The following is an 18,666-nucleotide window of genomic DNA, read 5'->3' on the forward strand; positions in this document are numbered from 1 at the left end:
GATGTCGGTGGATCAACATGTGAACATGTAGGTGTGGTCTACTGTGGACCTCCATGTTCAACAATGTGCAACGAATGGTGTGCTCTGAAACACTTGTTTCATGTAACAGCATTGTGCTGTTTCCACAGAGATGCCACAGGTAACCACCTATCCCACTTCACAGATTAGACAATCATCCAATGTGAAGAGTCATGGACATTCATCCATTTTGCGTCTAGCTGTAGTTTCACTGTCCTGCCTCTTTCCATAGATGCTCATGACAGTAGTCCATGCACATTCGACATGCTTTTTTCACTGGCTCAACGTAATAATAATTTCCCCTTGTCAAAGTGCTTATCTCAAAGGAGTTCCCAATTTTGCAGCCCACACCTTCACTAGGGTGATCCCCGCCCGTGTGTGCTCCACTTACATACTTTTGTTATGGCATCACTTACCTATAACACCACCAGGTGGTATCCAACGTCGCAGTGGGCAGTGGTCATAATGTTTTGGCTTATCAGTATTTGTTTTACACAGTTTTATATCCATGTAAATGCCTTGTGGCTAGTTTTGTGTGCCATCTGGTTATCTTTTGCCACACTAGTGGTGTGTGTGCTTTCTAGTTTGTCATAGTTGTATCTGTGTAAAGGTTTAACAGATCTATTGCACAGTGTATGGTTGATACTGTTTCTATTATTTTGTAAGTGTGGGCCTATGCTGTGCTGCTATGATGGTGCCTGCTAATGTGGTTAAGGTAACAAATGGGTATTTGAAACTTCTGAAACTTTTCCATCTCCTTCATACACAGGATGGCTTATCGTCGTAATTTCCTTCTTTTAATTAGGTTCAACTTTCATTCTTTGTGACTGGTACAGATGCGTTTCACGTCTAGTTACTTTTGGTTCACTATATGTTTTCGTGTTTTATTCACGTAGTTGTACAAGACACAACCCCCCCCCCTCCCCCCAATTTGTTCTTAATAGATTGTTTTCTTGTTTTATAGAGAATCTGATGATGCCCCAAATGGGTGAAATGCATTATTGAAATTAAGTAAAACTGCAACACAGACTGTTTTTCAATTTGAAACAACTGCAAGTAATCTTAAAACAGAAAAAAAGAGTATTTTCAGCAGAATCAACTTGCACATAACACCACAAAAAATAGGGTTTGCACCTTTCATCTATGTAACAGGTATGAATCATGAGGGTTCTAGTTAAAAACGTACAGGAACTTCATTGGAGCACTGTCTTACCTCAAAGCATTTTTAGTCATCTTGGAGAGCACCCTCACATAAGTAACATTGTGCAAACTCCGAAATGAAAGTAGCAAAAACAATACCATCTAGAACACTGTAGACTAACACTGGGGTGCTAAACCACCTTTAGTAAAAAACAATAGCACTGGCAGTGTGATATTCCACTAATGAATATACCTCCTTATCTGGTGCAACTCTGCAAGCTGATATCATTCTCAGATTTGTCATCAGCTGTCTGAAGCCCTTTGCCACAGACAATCTCTATGACCTGCCTGGAACTGCTGCTCCCAAACCCTTGTCTCATGGCTCATACCCCTGTAATATATCTAGATGCAAGACCTGTCCCATACATACTCCTACCACCACCACCCACTCCAGTTGTGATGTTAGCCTGCTTTATTTCTTCGTTGATGGTTCTCGGTGTCGACATACTGCATTGTGACACTGGCTGAAAAAATAGGGGGGGTGGGGGGGTGGGGTGGAAGTGCAGTACTGATTACCATAAATGATGTAGTCGACAGGTGCACAGTTACATTTCACAGTTCTTTACTTTTACTGTTCACAACCCCCCCCCCCCCTCCCCCTTATTTTACAGTTACATGGCCACTGCACTACTGATTAACTTTCGATAAGCCTTATTAATAGGTTGCGGGCAAACATCCACATATTGCTGCAATAGTTTACTGTAGAACATTTACGAGCAGTAAAAGCCTAACCACACATTGCACAGTCTTTCAAATAAATTGAATAGACACTGTCATTGCTTTAACATATGACCTATTGGTGTAACACTTATTTCACAGTTAAGTTGATGCATTGCTGTTGATCTAACCGATACAGGTTGTGTGTCTGAAACTCAGCCACGGACTGACTGCCTCAGGACCAAAAATCAAGCCCTTATATATCCTCACAATAATAGACACTGAAACTACACATTGTTTGATGTTTAATTTACAGAAATCACAGTTAAAACTTAACTCATTAAATTAACTGAATACATCTAAAACTTCCTTCTTTTTAACAATTTCTCCTACTAAAAGGGTTAAGCCAAATTATTTGTTTAAATGATGAAATTAACAGATATATTTATACAAACAATACTATTGACAAAACTGGGAATTACTTTGCAATTAATTAAGGGCTGGCTTTCCTAACATGTTTTTGAATAGAGCCAAATAGATACTTTACAAATACTGTTAGTTGTTCCCCCAAATGTTTATAATTAGTACCGAATTCATATTTGTTTATACGCCCAACAATAGAATTTAAGTTATGAAACAATCACTGATTCACCCTATAATAAAAGACACTGACTAGGAATAGTCAAAATAAATTATAAAATCAATTACATACATAAAACTGAGTATAAAGTTAGATCTGGTGTTATATTCTTTAAAACTGAGGGCCAACCTTTCTTGTATACGAAAATGCAGATTATACTCACATATGTTAATGGTATTCAGTTCAAAAATGAAAAAAATGAATTTTAAGCAGGCAGATGGTGAAACAAGAGGGAAAGTAAAAATATCCCAGCTTGCTTTGTCAAAGAGTCCAGTCACAAGCATTGTCTATCTCATCAAAGGCAGGGCTACTTGTGAAACCAGTTATTTAATCTACAAGCTAAGCTGCAAATACTGTGCTGCATTCTATGTGGGCACGACAACCAACAAGCTTTCTGTCCACATGAACGGCCACTGACAAACTGTGGCCAAGAAACAGCTGGACCACCCAGTTGCTTAACACGCTGCCCAATATGACATTCTTCGTATCAATGACTGCTTCACAGCCTGTCCCATCTGGATCCTACCTACCAACATCAGCTTTTCTGAAATGTGCAGGTGGGAACTCTCCCTGCAATGTATCCTATGTTCCCATAACGCTCCAACCCACAACATTTGTTACTCATTGTCCTTTAGACACATATCCATTATCCTGTTCCTACTCCAGCACTGTACAACCCACTATTCCACCAATGCACCCACAGTCTTTCTACTTCTCTCCTTTTCCGCTGCCCCCCCCCCCCCCCTCCTGTTCTCTGTCCAACCTCCAGACTGCACCTAGCTTCCCTACCCTCTCTCTCCACCTCATCCATGTATGCTTCCACAAGCAGCACTTTTCTGTCCACCACCCCTACCCCACTATCCCTCTCCCACGATGCCTCAGCCTCCTCCTTACCCCCACCACCCAGACTGCTTTCCTCATCATGCGCTGCTGCTTGCAGCCTGGCACAACAGTCAGACACTGTAGTCATGAGTGTGAGAATTGTGTGTGTGTGTGTGTGTGTGTGTGTGTGTGTGTGTGTGTGTGTAATTCTGATGAAGGTTTACTTGTTGGACAGTCTTTTTGTTGTGTCTATCTGCAAACCAGGATATCTGCTGTATGGTGAATAACACTCCATCCTTTTAACAATATTGTCATTATTTCATCCTGTGGAATTAGTGAAGTCTGGTGGCAAGAGGTACAACACTTCTGGTCACATGAATAGAGGGTTATAAATACAAAATTAAATATCGGTAATGCAGGAGTACATTTAATAATGAATGAAAAAATAAGAATGTGGATAAGCTACTATGAACAGCATAGTGAACACATTATTGTAGCCAAGATAGGCATGAAGCCCACGCCGACCGCAGTAGTACAAGTTTATATGCCAACTAGCTCGGCAGATGATAGAGAGATTGAAGAAACATATGGTGCAATAAAGGAAATTATTCAGATATTAAGGGGTTGAAAATTTAATATTTATGGGGGACTGGAATTCGATAGTAGGAAAAGGAAGAGAAGGAAAAGTAGTAGGTGAATATGGACTGGGGAATGAAAGAGGAGGCCGCCTGGTAGAATTTTGCACAGAGCATAACTTAATCATAGCGAACACTTGGTTTAAGAACCACAAAAGAAGGTTGTATACATGGAAGAGGCTTAGAGACACTGGAAGGTTTTAGATAGATTGTATAATGGTATGACAGAGATTTAGGAACCAAGTTTTAAACTGTAAGACATTACCAGGGGCAGATGTGGACTCTGACCACAATTTATTGGTTATGAACTGTAGATCAAAACTGCAGAAACTGCAAAAACGTAGGAATTTAAAGAGATGGGACCTGAGTAAACCGAAAGAACCAGAGGTTGTAGAGACATTCAGAGATAGCATTAGGGAACAACTGACAAGAACAGGGGAAAGAAATATATTAGAAGAAAAATGGATAGCCTTGAGAGATGAAATAAGGAAGGCAGCAGAGGATCAAGTAGGTAAAAAGACAAGGACTGGTAGAAATCCTTGGGTAACAGAAGAGATATTGAATTTAATTGATGAAAGGAGAAAATATAAAAAATGCAGTAAATGAAGCAGGCAAAACAGAATACAAACATCTCAAAAATGAGATCGACAGGAAGTTCAGAACGGCTAAGCAGGGATGGCAAGAGGACAAACATAAGGATGTAGAAGCATATATCACTAGGGGTAACGTAGATACTGCCTACAGGAAATTTAAACAGACCTTGGGAGAAAAGAGAACCACCTGTATGAATATAAAGAGCTCATATGGAAAACCAGTCCTCAGCAAAGAAGGGAAAGCAGAAAGGTGGAAGGAGTATATGTAGAAGGTCTATACAAGGGAGACATACTTGACGGCAATATTATGGAAATGGAAGAGGACATAGGTGAAGATGAACTGGGAGATATGATACCAAATCAAGAATTTGACAAAGCAGTGAAAAACGTAAGTCAAAACAAGGTCCCGGGAGTAGACAACAATTTGTCAGAGCTACTGATAGCCTTGGAAGAGCCACCCATGACAAAACTCTTCCAGCTGGTGCGCAAGATGTACGAGACAAGTGAAATACCAGCAGACTTCAAGAAGAATACAATAATTCCAATTCCAAAGAAATCAGGTGCTGACAGGTGTGAAAATTACCGAATTATCAGTTTAGTAAGTCACAGTTGCAAAATACTACCATGAATTCTTTACAGACGAATGGAATAACTGGTAGAAGCCAAAATCTGGGAAGATCAGTTTGAATTCTGTAGAAATGTCAGAACACGTGAGTCAGTACTGACCCTATGGCTTACCTTAAAAGATAGGTTAAGGAAAGACAAACCTACATTTCCATCATTTGTAGACTTAGAGAAAGCTTTTGACAATGTTGACTGAAATACTCTCTTTCAAATTCTGAAGGTGGCAGGTGTAAAATACAGGGAGCGAAAGGCTATTTACAATTTGTACAGAAACCAGATGGCAGTTATAAGAGTCGAGGGGCATGAAAGGGAAGCAGTGGTTGGGAAGGGAGTGAGACAGGGTTGTAGCCCATCCCCAATATTATTCATTGTAGTAAAGAAAACAAAAGAAAAATTTGGAGTAGGAATTAAAATTTATGGAGAAGAAATAAAAACTTTTAGGTTTGCTGACAAAATTGTAATTCTGTCAGAGACAGCAAAGGACCTGGAAGAGCTGCTGAATGGAATAGCCAGTGTCTTGTAGGGAGGATGTAAGATGAACATCGACAAAAGCAAAATGAGGATAATGTAATGTAGTAGAATTAAACCAGGTGACGCTGAGGGAATTAGATTAAGAAATGAGAAATTTAAAGTAGTAAACAAGTTTTGCTATTTGGGGAGCAAAATAACTGATGATGGTCAAAGAAGACAGGATGTAAAATGTAGACTGGCTGTGGCGAGGAAAGTGTTTCTGAAAAAGAGAAATCTGTTAACATCGAGTAAAGATTTCAGTGTCAGGAAATCTTTTCTGAAGGTATTTGTATGGAGTGTAGCTGTGTATGGAAGCGACACAGGGACAATAAATAGTTTAGACAAGAAGAGAATAGAAGCTTTCAAAATGTGGTGCTACAGAAGAATGCTGAAGATAAGATGGGTACATCATGTAACTAATGAGGAGATACTTAATAGAATTGGGTATAGAAGAAGAATTTGTGGCACAACTTGACTAGAAGGAGGACATGTTCTCATACATCAAAGGAACACCAATTTAGTACAGGAGGGAAGTGTGGAGGGATAAAAATTGTAGAAGTAGACCAAGAGATGAATACACTAAGCAGATTCAGAAGGATGCAGGTTGCAGCATTATTTGGAGATAGAGGCTTGCACAGGATAGAGTAGCACGGAGAGCTGCACCAAATCAGTCTCTGGACTGAAGACGATGACGACAACAACATTTCATCCTGTATTTTCCATTGTTTCAAAGAACTGAATTGTCACACGAACAGTCAACAATTAACCAAGCCATTTAGCTAAGGTTTGGTGATCCTGTATTTGTATTTTGGCACACAGTATTTCATAGAACTATGGATGCACTATACTACAGCCGCAGATAAAGAGCAATGATGCTGCAAAAACTAAAATATGTACCAATAATTATCACACATGCATTCAAACAGAAAGATAAAAAATGTATGCGAAGTACAGGATATTGGATAAACATTGCCAGAGCAGACTTTGAAATGAAGAAGTCAAAAGGATTATATAAACAGAACTGTCAAAGTAACAGATGCATGTTATGCAATAGCATATCGAATATAGGAAAGATTTTTTTTCCATTTGTAATTTTCAACTATACTATCATTTTTTCATGCTGAGGGCTTTGAGAAATATGAAAAATGATTCCCTGTTGAAATGATCGCACAGCCAATAGCATTATATTAATTTTCAGAGAAGCAAAGTCTAAAAACTGAAGTAGGACTTTTGTTTCATGAGTAACACTAACATTTTTAGTTCACAAGTGAAATGACCTGGAATCAACATTTTGAGAGAACACAAAATTTTGACAATAGTCACCACTGATAAAATCTTCTCAAATGATCATCTGGGTGGTTGCATTGACTTGTCAGAACATTTCAGTGAGTCTTGTACCCATCTTCTTCAGAAAAAGTGTTGCGATGCCGTGTTCTGTATATTTATATAACCGCTGGACAGCTGAGCTCTTCCGTAGGTGCCTCTGGAAGAAGGTGCTGTGCTGGTGGTGGGGGAGCATGGTTTAGCCCTGGAGAGACATTGAGTCCTGATGTTTGTCTGTTCTGGCTGCGGATACCGCTACTTCAGAATGGAGCATCCTGTCGCATTTTCACTATTGCAACATGTCACGCTCTGCTGAGTTTGCCACGCTCTGCTGAGTTGAAATCTCCTATCCCAGTTTATTAGGCTATTGTGCAGACTTATTTCTACTGCCTCTGACAACTGAGTCCCAGAATTCATTGACACTGCATAGCTTCTTCATTTGTTCAAAATCGAAGATGTGTTCTTCATTCATGCTAAGCTCTACCAATGTGCACTTGTCTTTCTGCCCAACTCGAACATTTCTGATATGTTTTGTACAGTGCTTGAGATGCATCACTGCATCTGTCAGTATACTTCATCCCATATTCACACTCAATACTGTAAACACTCAACGTCTGTTGTCCAAGCTGGTCTTTGGTTGAGCCAAGCATGTCCTTAATGATGCAACAACATCTATGACATGTTAAGACCATCAACCTACTCTGCAGCTCAGGAATGGGCACAGACATCATCAGAAGGCTTTACCTCAGGGCACTGGCACCACCACGACTATATGGTCTCCTGAAAATACAAAAGGAGGGAGTACTCTTGAAGCCTGTATTGAACACCATAAACTCGCCAGCAAACAGGGTAGCCAAACATTTATCACAGTTGCTAAAACCTCTCGTCAGTCACTGCTAACACTACATCAACTCCATTGAATTTGTGGAAACACTCCAAGGATTAATCTTGGACAAGAAGAGCCTACTAGTCAGCTTTGAAGTCACATCGCTTTTCATCCGGGTATCACTTGATGATCCTTCCTTCTACTCGAGGGACTCTTTGACAAGGACACAGAAAACTCTTTCAACACGTACTAACCATCAACTATTTCAAATGTGGTAGAGAATCCTATGAGAAAATAAATGCAGTTGCCAAGGTTTCTCCATTAGCTCTGGGTATGGCCAATTTATTCATGGTGCACTTCGAGGATGCAGCACTGAATACTGCCCACCTAAAATCAAATGCATTCTGTAGACATGTAGATGACACCTTCTTGATGTGGCCACATGGCAGAGAAAACCTACACGAGTTCCTACATCATCTCAGTGGTATACAAGACCGCATCAGATTCATCATGGAGAAAGAAGAGAATGGACGCCTATCTTTCTTGGACATTTTGATCAAGAGCAGTCTGGTCTGCACTCAGTCTTTATGAAGGAGATGCACATGGACCTTTACCTTAATGCTCAGCATTGCCACCATCCAGTGCAATGCAACTTGGTACATAGTGTCAGGTCCATCTGCGACAGGCAGAACCTGCTGGATCAGTCGTAGCATCTGAGGGAAACTTTCTATAAAAATGGTTATGAGAAACAAATTAGATGTGCCTTATAAACTGATAAGAGAAGGGTGGACAACCAAGAAGAAGAAGAAGAAGAAGAAGAAGAAGCCAAATGTGATGCATTCTTCCGCATCGGGGCTCGCCGACAGCCAAGTTCATGAGAATAATTGAAAAGCATCAAATAAAGACCTTTCCACACAACACAGGAAATTAAGGACGTGCTGAGTTTGAGCAAAGACCAGTTAGGACTTTAGGCACTGGGCACTTAAAATATTGAGTGTGAATGTGAGATGCTGTACATCCGACAGACACAACAATGCATATCACAGTACCATGCAGAACACGTAAGGAACTTCATGGTGGCAAAGCACAGAATGAATGAGGAATACACCTATGATTCTGAACAAACGAAAAAGCTGAACAGTGCCAACAGGTTTTGGGACTCAAACATCACAGAGGTGTAAGAAATAGGTCTACACAACAATGTAATAAAGCAGGATAGATTACAACTCAGCACAATGTGGGATTCCGCAATTGCAAAAATATGACAGGAATGCCCCACTCTGAAGGCAGCAGCATCCACAGACAGAATGGACAAACATTGGGACTCAATGCCTGTACCAGGGCCAAGCTGATTTCCCTCACCATTGGTGCACCATCCTCTTCCAGAGGCACATGATCGGCCTGCCCACAGAAGACATCAGTAGTTGTATAGATTTGCAGAACAAGGCATCCTGACAATTCACCTGAAGATGATGGGTACGAAACTCATTGAAACATTGCAACAATACAATGTCACCACTCGGCTGATCACCTAAGAAGATTTTATCATGGAATATGCAGGAAAGCCTACAATCACATATAATTGTCTCAACAATGACTATGATTAGTGCTGAGGCTGGCAGATGCTTCTTAACTCTGTAAAAGATTTTTGATGCTTTTAAGCAGCACAATGAGTAACACACAAGGTTGACTGCATCAATAATGTTGTCTGTCATATATAGGTGTACTAATGTTATTTTAAACTATTTTATTACATTTGTAGTTATATTCTGTATTAAAATTGTTTGGGTTCCATACAAATTTTGAAGTAATTTTATTATGCGTAGATATTTTGAATTCATGTGTGGCCCTCCAGTTACATTAGTCATGTGAAACCACTGATTAGAACAAATTCAACTCCTCATTCGATATAGAATAGCAGTACAATTTAAATTTAGTTGACAACTGCTCATGTAGTGCATTTCTATAAAATCACAGGAAATTCATACCAAGACGTGTTGTTCCTCGGAAAGCAATTTTTTGTTCTCAGAACAACAAATTGAGGACTGAGAGAAATGCTTAGGCTGTATAAAAATGACCGAGCGTAACCAGGCTGAGCACATGGGGAGTGTATTCAGGCAGAACACCTGGGTATAATAATTATGGATTCGAGATCACAGCCCATTTGGTGTTAGAAACACTCACTCAAAAGTTGTCTTCCTTCTACATTTATAATTATGGACTAAATTGGAACCAGTGAGAACACTGAATGAAATTAACATAAAAAATTCAGCATTCTAATAGGACAACCATCAACTACAGCTTATCAGTGTTATACAATGAGTCCGTGGATGGCACACCTACAGAAGATGTTTAAATTGGTATCTGCCTAAGACAACCAGCTGCAAATAGCTTTGGCAGTACTAGGTTCGATAATGAACCAATAATACAATGCTTTGTTATAAAACTCACTTTCAAACCAGTCCTGTTAATATTTAAACTTAGTAATGTTATTGCAATGGACACTTTTTCCAAATGTTCATTTCTGATGAAACTTCCGCACAGATAATTCCAAGCCATGGTGGTGATAATTTACATCAGTTTCATCCCATGACGTGTCCACTGGCTTAACTTTTTTTTCAGCTTTTCTTGCATGTAACTGTGTGGCACAGAACGTTGCTTCTGAAATCCCAACAGGATTATCTACGGGTACACATCACGTTTATATTCATGCAATCAAACAACTAATCTTCAAGTACTGTCAGCACTTCCACAGCTATGTTTGGGGTGACGTTCTTCCCAGTACTGTACAAATTTGCACACCTCAAAATTCAACAAATATGCACCCTCAGGTCATTCACCATTTGTTAACAAACTAACTAGCGCGTAACTTCCTGGCAGTTTAAAACTCTGTATGGACTGGGATTTGCAAGCAGAACATTGGCCTGGAGGCAGGGGTGAGCAAATAGCTGAGACCAGGGCAGTTAGGCTGCCAGCGTGTTGCCTATGTGAGCAAGTAGCTTGGTCGAGTGCCCTCTGACAGGGGGACCAAATGCTTCATGCATGTGCAGTACAAAGTGTGGACACTGCACTAAGTCTGCCAGGCAGGTACCCTATACTACATGTGTCTGCCCACAAGTGAGCTGATGGGCACTCCACAGAGCCGAATTGGAACAGCCTGTCTTTTGCTGTGACTAACCATTTCATCACAATATTCTTTGTTCTGGGAGAGTAAGCACTGTGAGGTGTGCAGGAGCATCTTCATGTTTGCAGGGCAATGACTGATCCATTAAATATTCGGTATATAGGCACGTAAATTCTATTTCTTCTCTACAATGTCGGCTCACCCTGAAGATGACAAAGATACACAACTGAAATATCAGAAGAAATAGAATTTATGTAGCTGCATGCCTGAAATTTAATGGTTTACACAGGGGAACTTCTGTGAAGCTTGCAAAGTAGAACAGGGATGCTGACAGAAGTAAGGCTTTTACAGTTGGTCATGAGTTGTGCTTTGATAGTGCAGTTCGCAGATCATTTGCCTGTGAAATGATCTGCCCACAAGACTTGCAGTCCCCAACTCTGAAGATAGGTTAGGTTAGGTTAGTGTTGTTTAACGTCCCGTCGACAACGAGGTCATTAGAGTCGGAGTGCAAGCTCGGGTTAGGGAAGTATGGGGAAGGAAATCGGCAGTGCCCTTTCAAAGGAACCATCCCGGCATTTGCCTAAAGGATTTAGGGAAATCACGGAAAACCTAAATCAGGATGGCTGGAGACAGGATTGAACCGTTGTCCTCCCGACTGCGAGTCCAGTGTGCTCTGAAGATAAATTCCATAATATCAATATGTAGTAAATTACTCCATGGAACATAAGGAAAATATATGCAAGAATTGGAATAATGTCACTTTCATGTCAACATAGGATAAATATATATATTCATATAAATATTGTAATTAGTTTAGTGAACAGGATATGATTCCACCACAACTGACAATCAAAATTCATAATTGTTCATAGATATCTCAGGGAAAAATCAAGACTACTGCAAAGTACACAATCTTATTTGTTCAATGATTCTGATTTAATCTGTTTGTTGTGAGATATATGTATGTTTAGTAAGTACGAATATAATAGAGGGAAACATTCCACGTGGGAAAAATATATCTAAAAACACAGATGATGTGACTTACCTAACGAAAGTGCTGGCAGGTCGATAGACACACAAACAAACACAAACATACACATGAAATTCAAGCTTTCGCAACAAACTGTTGCCTCATCAGGAAAGAGGGAAGGAGAGGGAAAGACGAAAGGATGTGGGTTTTAAGGGAGAGGGTAAGGAGTCATTCCAATCCCGGGAGCGGAAAGACTTACCTTAGGGGGAAAAAAGGGGTATAAACTCGCACACACAAGTAGCTTGATGGATATGTGTGTGTGTGCGCGAGTGTATACCCCTTGTTTCCCCCTAAGGTAAGTCTTTCCGCTCCCGGGATTGGAATGACTCCTTACCCCCTCCCTTAAAACCCACATCCTTTCGTCTTTCCCTCTCCTTCCCTCTTTCCTGATGAGGCAACAGTTTGTTGCGAAAGCTTGAATTTCATGTGTATGTTTGTTTGTGTGTCTATTGACCTGCCAGCACTTTCGTTCGGTAAGTCACATCATCTGTGTTTTTATATCTAAAAAGAAAGATGATGAAACTTACCAAACAAAAGCGCTGGCAGGTCGATAGACACACAAACAAACACAAACATACACACAAAATTCTAGCTTTCGCAACCAATGGTTGCCTCGTCAGGAAAGAGGGAAGGAGAAGGAAAGACAAAAGGATATGGGCTTTAAGGGAGAGGGTAAGGAGCCATTCCAATCCCGGGAGCGGAAAGACCCACCTTAGGGGGAAAAAAGGACAGGTATACACTCGCACACACACACACATCCATCCACACATACACAGACACAAGCAGACATTTGTAAAGGCAAAGAGTTTGGGCAGAGATGTCAGTCGGGGCGGATGTACAGAGGTAAAGATGAAGTTGAAAGACAGGTGGGGTATGAGCGGCGGCAAATTGAAATTAGAAATTAGCGGAGATTGAGGCCTGGCGGATAGCGAGAAGAAAGGATATGCTGAAGGGCAAGTTCCCATCTCCGGAGTTCTGACAGGTTGGTGTTAGTGGGAAGTATCCAGATAACCCGGACGGTGTAACACTGTGCCAAGATGTGCTGGCCGTGCACCAAGGCATGTTTAGCCACAGGGTGATCCTCATTACCAACAAACACTGTCTGCCTGTGTCCATTCATGCGAATGGACAGTTTGTTGCTGGTCATTCCCACATAGAACGCTTCACAGTGTAGGCAGGTCAGTTGGTAAATCACGTGGGTGCTTTCACACGTGGCTCTGCCTTTGATCGTGTACACCTTCCGGGTTACAGGACTGGAATAGGTGGTGGTGGGAGGGTGCATGGGACAGGTTTTACACCGGGGGCGGTTACAGGGGTAGGAGCCAGAGGGTAGGGAAGGTGGTTTGGGGATTTCATAGGGATGAACTAAGAGGTTGCGAAGGTTAGGTGGACGGCGGAAAGACACTCTTGGTGGAGTGGGGAGGATTTCATGAAGGATGGATCTCATTTCAGGGCAGGATTTGAGGAAGTCGTATCCCTGCTGGAGAGCCACATTCAGAATCTGATCCAGTCCCGGAAAGTATCCTGTCACAAGTGGGGCACTTTTGGGGTTCTTCTGTGGAAGGTTCCGGGTTTGAGGAGATGAGGATGTGGCTCTGGTTATTTGCTTCTGTACCAGGTCGGGAGGGTAGTTACGGGACGCAAAAGCTGTTTTTAGGTTGTTGGTGTAATGGTTCAAGGATTCCGGACTGGAGCAGATTCGTTTGCCACGAAGACCTAGGCTGTAGGGAAGGGACCGTTTGATGTGGAATGGGTGGCAGCTGTCATAATGGAGGTACTGTTGCTTGTTGGTGGGTTTAATGTGGACGGACGTGTGAAGCTGGCCATTGGACAGGTGGAGGTCAACGTCAAGGAAAGTGGCATGGGATTTGGAGTAGGACCAGGTGAATCTGATGGAACCAAAGGAGTTGAGGTTGGAGAGGAAATTCTGGAGTTCTTCTTCACTGTGAGTCCAGATCACGAAAATGTCATCAATAAATCTGTACCAAACTTCGGGTTGGCAGGCCTGGGTAACCAGGAAGGCTTCCTCTAAGCGACCCATGAATAGGTTGGCATACGAGGGGGCCATCCTGGTACCCATGGCTGTTCCCTTTAATTGTTGGTATGTCTGGCCTTCAAAAGTGAAGAAGTTGTGGGTCAGGATGAAGCTGGCTAAGGTAATGAGGAAAGAGGTTTTAGGTAGGGCGGCAGGTGATCGGCGTGAAAGGAAGTGCTCCATCGCAGCGAGGCCCTGGACATGCGGAATATTTGTGTATAAGGAAGTGGCATCAATGGTTACAAGGATGGTTTCCGGGGGTAACAGACTGGGTAAGGATTCCAGGCGTTTGAGAAAGTGGTTGGTGTCTTTGATGAAGGATGGGAGACTGCATGTAATGGGTTGAAGGTGTTGATCTACGTAGGCAGAGATGCGTTCGGTGGGGGCTTGGTAACCAGCTACAATGGGACGGCCGGGATGATTGGGTTTGTGAATTTTGGGAAGAAGGTAGAAGGTAGGGGTGCGGGGTGTTGGTGGGGTCAGGAGGTTGATGGAGTCGGGTGAAAGGTTTTGTAGGGGGCCTAAGGTTCTGAGGATTCCTTGAAGCTCCGCCTGGACATCAGGAATGGGATTGCCTTGGCAAACTTTGTAAGTAGTGTTGTCTGAAAGCTGACGCAGTCCCTCAGCCACATACTCCCGACGATCAAGTACCACAGTTGTGGAACCCTTGTCCGCCGGAAGAATGACGATGGATCGGTCAGCCTTCAGATCACGGATAGCCTGGGCTTCAGCAGTGGTGATGTTGGGAGTAGGATTAAGGTTTTTTAAGAAGGATTGAGAGGCAAGGCTGGAAGTCAGAAATTCCTGGAAGGTTAGGAGAGGGTGATTTTGAGGAAGAGGAGGTGGGTCCCGCTGTGACGGAGGACGGAACTGTTCCAGGCATGGTTCAATTTGGATAGTGTCTTGGGGAGTTGGATCATTAGGAGTAGGATTAGGATCATTTTTCTTCGTGGCAAAGTGATATTTCCAGCAGAGAGTACGGGTGTAGGACAGTAAATCTTTGACGAGGGCTGTTTGGTTAAATCTGGGAGTGGGGCTGAAGGTGAGGCCTTTGGATAGGACAGAGGTTTCGGATTGGGAGAGAGGTTTGGAGGAAAGGTTAACTACTGCATTGGGGTGTTGAAAATAAATATGAAAAAATATATGGGGAGAGATAAAGGTAAAATTAGAAAGCATTTTTTTTTCATATTTATTTTTTTTTCATATTTATTTTCATTTTCATTTCAGCCTCGTGTTCCACTTTCCACCTTCTAGTACCATGTCACCCTCACAACACCTTCACAACGACCCCATTAAGTTTTATGTACATTCCCTCCGCAAACATGCCTTCGCCCTAGCCAGATTACACTCCCATATTTTATTTTCTCAGGCTTGTCTGACATTTGGCATCACCCCCAAAGGCCTCACACTTAAAGTTCCCATCTCTGGCTGCAACCCTTCTTTCCATCAGTCCCTATACCAGTTCCAAACCAAACAATCCATTGCCCTCACCCACCTAATCCTTCACCTACACATCCACTCAGCCAATCAACACGCCCATCAACTCCTATCCTTTATAAAAATCCTCAATCTTTCCTCTCCCACATCCACACCTGTTGTTCAGAGCATCCTCCTACAGGCCAACCGCAAATTAGAGCAGCATGCCACCCTCCACCTTAAAAAACTATCCAATCTCCTGGTTTCCCACCTCCGGAAAGGCAACTCACTCACCCTTCACAACCTTTCCAGCAAACCTCAACCTCCTCTCATTGCACACAAACCCAGTCTCTCCCATCTACTCAATCTCCCACTTCCAGCTCCACTCCCTCCAAAACCTCAAAATTCCAATCAACGCAATCTGGAACCACAACACCCCAATTCAGTAGTTAACCTTTCCTCCAAACCTCTCTCCCAATCCGAAACCTCTGTCCTATCCAAAGGCCTCACCTTCAGCCCCACTCCCAGATTTAACCAAACAGCCCTCGTCAAAGATTTACTGTCCTACACCCGTACTCTCTGCTGGAAATATCACTTTGCCACGAAGAAAAATGATCCTAATCCTACTCCTAATGATCCAACTCCCCAAGACACTATCCAAATTGAACCATGCCTGGAACAGTTCCGTCCTCCGTCACAGCGGGACCCACCTCCTCTTCCTCAAAATCACCCTCTCCTAACCTTCCAGGAATTTCTGACTTCCAGCCTTGCCTCTCAATCCTTCTTAAAAAACCTTAATCCTACTCCCAACATCACCACTGCTGAAGCCCAGGCTATCCGTGATCTGAAGGCTGACCGATCCATCGTCATTCTTCCGGCGGACAAGGGTTCCACAACTGTGGTACTTGATCGTCGGGAGTATGTGGCTGAGGGACTGCGTCAGCTTTCAGACAACACTACTTACAAAGTTTGCCAAGGCAATCCCATTCCTGATGTCCAGGCGGAGCTTCAAGGAATCCTCAGAACCTTAGGCCCCCTACAAAACCTTTCACCCGACTCCATCAACCTCCTGACCCCACCAACACCCCGCACCCCTACCTTCTACCTTCTTCCCAAAATTCACAAACCCAATCATCCCGGCCGTCCCATTGTAGCTGGTTACCAAGCCCCCACCGAACGCATCTCTGCCTACGTAGATCAACACCTTCAACCCATTACATGCAGTCTCCCATCCTTCATCAAAGACACCAACCACTTTCTCAAACGCCTGGAATCCTTACCCAGTCTGTTACCCCCGGAAACCATCCTTGTAACCATTGATGCCACTTCCTTATACACAAATATTCCGCATGTCCAGGGCCTCGCTGCGATGGAGCACTTCCTTTCACGCCGATCACCTGCCGCCCTACCTAAAACCTCTTTCCTCATTACCTTAGCCAGCTTCATCCTGACCCACAACTTCTTCACTTTTGAAGGCCAGACATACCAACAATTAAAGGGAACAGCCATGGGTACCAGGATGGCCCCCTCGTACGCCAACCTATTCATGGGTCGCTTAGAGGAAGCCTTCCTGGTTACCCAGGCCTGCCAACCCGAAGTTTGGTACAGATTTATTGATGACATTTTCGTGATCTGGACTCACAGTGAAGAAGAACTCCAGAATTTCCTCTCCAACCTCAACTCCTTTGGTTCCATCAGATTCACCTGGTCCTACTCCAAATCCCATGCCACTTTCCTTGACGTTGACCTCCACCTGTCCAATGGCCAGCTTCACACGTCCGTCCACATTAAACCCACCAACAAGCAACAGTACCTCCATTATGACAGCTGCCACCCATTCCACATCAAACGGTCCCTTCCCTACAGCCTAGGTCTTCGTGGCAAACGAATCTGCTCCAGTCCGGAATCCTTGAACCATTACACCAACAACCTAAAAACAGCTTTTGCGTCCCGTAACTACCCTCCCGACCTGGTACAGAAGCAAATAACCAGAGCCACATCCTCATCTCCTCAAACCCGGAACCTTCCACAGAAGAACCCCAAAAGTGCCCCACTTGTGACAGGATACTTTCCGGGACTGGATCAGATTCTGAATGTGGCTCTCCAGCAGGGATACGACTTCCTCAAATCCTGCCCTGAAATGAGATCCATCCTTCATGAAATCCTCCCCACTCCACCAAGAGTGTCTTTCCGCCGTCCACCTAACCTTCGCAACCTCTTAGTTCATCCCTATGAAATCCCCAAACCACCTTCCCTACCCTCTGGCTCCTACCCCTGTAACCGCCCCCGGTGTAAAACCTGTCCCATGCACCCTCCCACCACCACCTATTCCAGTCCTGTAACCCGGAAGGTGTACACGATCAAAGGCAGAGCCACGTGTGAAAGCACCCACGTGATTTACCAACTGACCTGCCTACACTGTGAAGCGTTCTATGTGGGAATGACCAGCAACAAACTGTCCATTCGCATGAATGGACACAGGCAGACAGTGTTTGTTGGTAATGAGGATCACCCTGTGGCTAAACATGCCTTGGTGCACGGCCAGCACATCTTGGCACAGTGTTACACCGTCCGGGTTATCTGGATACTTCCCACTAACACCAACCTGTCAGAACTCCGGAGATGGGAACTTGCCCTTCAGCATATCCTTTCTTCTCGCTATCCGCCAGGCCTCAATCTCCGCTAATTTCTAATTTCAATTTGCCGCCGCTCATACCCCACCTGTCTTTCAACTTCATCTTTACCTCTGTACATCCGCCCCGACTGACATCTCTGCCCAAACTCTTTGCCTTTACAAATGTCTGCTTGTGTCTGTGTATGTGTGGATGGATGTGTGTGTGTGTGCGAGTGTATACCTGTCCTTTTTTCCCCCTAAGGTGGGTCTTTCCGCTCCCGGGATTGGAATGGCTCCTTACCCTCTCCCTTAAAGCCCATATCCTTTTGTCTTTCCTTCTCCTTCCCTCTTTCCTGACGAGGCAACCATTGGTTGCGAAAGCTAGAATTTTGTGTGTATGTTTGTGTTTGTTTGTGTGTCTATCGACCTGCCAGCGCTTTTGTTTGGTAAGTTTCATCATCTTTCTTTTTAGATATATTTTTCCCACGTGGAATGTTTCCCTCTATTATATTCATATCATTAATTTGAAGCCAACAATCACATCTGTGTTTTTAGATATGTTTAGTAAGTACTGTTTTTAGATGGGCCTGATTACTTAA

The sequence above is a fragment of the Schistocerca serialis genome, chromosome 7 (assembly GCF_023864345.2).
Source record: "Schistocerca serialis cubense isolate TAMUIC-IGC-003099 chromosome 7, iqSchSeri2.2, whole genome shotgun sequence".
In the NCBI taxonomy this organism is placed as follows: Eukaryota; Metazoa; Arthropoda; class Insecta; order Orthoptera; family Acrididae; genus Schistocerca; species Schistocerca serialis.